The sequence below is a fragment of the Rosa rugosa genome, chromosome 5 (genome assembly GCF_958449725.1).
Source record: "Rosa rugosa chromosome 5, drRosRugo1.1, whole genome shotgun sequence".
Taxonomy (NCBI): Eukaryota; Viridiplantae; Streptophyta; class Magnoliopsida; order Rosales; family Rosaceae; genus Rosa; species Rosa rugosa.
This window is the reverse complement of record NC_084824.1, coordinates 44,573,352-44,575,842: the sequence shown is the minus strand read 5'-3', so window position 1 is coordinate 44,575,842 and position 2,491 is coordinate 44,573,352.

The following is a 2,491-nucleotide window of genomic DNA, read 5'->3' as shown; positions in this document are numbered from 1 at the left end:
TACAGATATATGTGGTCCCTTCAGGCATAGAACAATATGTGGAAATGTTTATTTCATTACATTCATAGATGACTATTCAAGGTACTGTTACATCTACCTATTGTCAAAAAAATCACAGTCACTTGAGGCATTTAAAATTTTCAAAACTGAAGTTGAACATCAACTAGAAATGAAAATTAAGACTGTGAGGTCTGATAGGGGGGGGTGAATTTTATGGTAAATATACTAAGCAAGGACAACAAAAGGGTCCATTTGCTTTATATCTGCAGGATGTAGGTATAAAAGCTCAATATACAACACCATACAATCTCTAACAGAATGGTGTTGCAGAGAGAAATAATAGAACTCTGTTGAATATGGTAAGAAGTATGATGTCTACTTCTGGGTTGCCAAAAATGTTTTGGGGAGAAGCTTTAAGAACTGCAAACTATCTTTGCAATAGGTCCCCAAGCAAGTCTGTGGATAAAACACCATTTGAGTCTTGGTGTGGTAGGCAACCTAGTCTGCACATTGCCATGTATGGGGTTGTAAAGCTGAGGCAAGAATTTACAATCCCAATTTAGGAAAACTTGACCCTAAATCTGTAACTTGTCATTTTATAGGCTATTGTGAAAAATCTAAAGGTTATAAACTCTATGCACCTCACTACTCACCTAGAATTTTTGAAACTCATCAGGTTAAATTTCTGGGGGAGAGTATTTGCAATACAAAATTTGAAGATTTAACTGATGATTTTGAGGAAATTGCAGAAAGTGAGGATACAGAAATAGAAATGCCAAACTTTAAAAATAATGCAGAAATGAAAGTGAAGTTCACAATGCAGTAGGTGGTGACTTAGAACTTGAAAACCAAAATGTTGAAGTGGCTGAACCTATACCAGATCAAAATGTTCCTGAACCTCAACAAAATGTAGCTGAACCTAGAAGATCACAAAGAACTAGGAAGCCAACTTTTGGTGGTCAAAATGATATTTATGAGGTTTATCTGCAAGAAGTTGAGAGCACTTTAGCAGATGATAATGACCCTGTAAATTTTAAGCAAGCTGCAGAAAGTAATGAGTCAAAACAATGGAAGAAAGCCATGGATGCAGAGCTTGAATCCATGTATAATAATGAAGTGTGGGAGCTTGTGAAGCCAGATCCAAATCACAAGCCTATAGGCAGCAAGTGGGTGTTCAAAACTAAGAGAGATGCCAAGGGAAACATTGAGAGACACAAAGCAAGACTTGTAGCTAAAGGGTTCACACAAAAGGAGGGTATAGATTTTACAGAAACATTTTCACCAGTTTCAACTAAGGACTCTGTTAGAATCATAATGGCTCTGGTAGCTCACTATGATATGGAGTTACATCAAATGGATGTAAAAACAGCCTTCTTAAATGGTGAACTGGAGGAAGTGATATACATGTCATAACCAGAAGGCTATATTGAAACTGGAAAAGAAAACTTAGTCTGTAAGCTTAAGAAATCTATATATGGACTTAAACAGGCATCTAGACAATGGTATAGAAAATTTGATTCTGTGGTTGCATCTTTTGGTTTTACAGAAAATCTAGTAGATGAATGTGTTTATCTTAAAGTTGTTGGAAACCAGTTTGTTTTTCTTATCCTATATGTAGATGACATTCTCCTTGCTAGCAGTAACATTAAGTTACTGAAAGATACCAAAATATTTCTGTCGAAATTTTTTGATATGAAGGATCTAGGAGAGGCTTCTTATGTATTAGGAATTGAGATAAAGAGAGACAGAGCACAAGGTTTATTGGGATTATCTCAACAAGCCTACATTTCAAAAATACTTCAGAGATTTGATATGGCTACTTATGCTCATGGGGAGGTTCCAATATCTAAGGGAGATAAATTAAATAAGGATCAATGCCCTAAAACAAGTGTTGAGAAAAGGGAAATGGAGTCTGTACCATATGCTAGATTAGTTGGCAGTCTCATGTATGCACAAGTGTGCACTAGGCCAGATTTATCCTTTGCAGTTGGCATGTTGTCTAGATTTCAATCTGATCCTGGACACAAGCATTGGACTGCTGGCAAAAAGGTATTGAGATACCTACAGAGGACTAAGAGTCACATGCTTGTGTATAAGCGTGTGAAGAAACTTGAACTTGTAGGCTTCACAGACTCAGATTTTGCAGGCAATTATCCTGCATCAATGAAGTCTACTTGTGGCTATGTATATATGTTGGCAGGTGGTGCAGTGGCTTGGAAAACAATGAAACAATCATTGATAGCCACATCCACCATGCAAGCAGAAATTATAGCCATATATGAAGGTGTATGTGAAGGCCTATGGATCAGAAACTTTCTTTTGGAAACAAAGATTTTAAGTAATCTTGTTGATGGGAAGCTGAAAGTTTATTGTGATAATGAAGCTGCTGTGTTCTTCAGTAAGAATAGTAAAAGGTCCAATAATTCAAAACATATAGACTTGAAGTTCTACAGTGTGAGAAAGAGGGTAAAAGATGGAGAGATTGAAATAG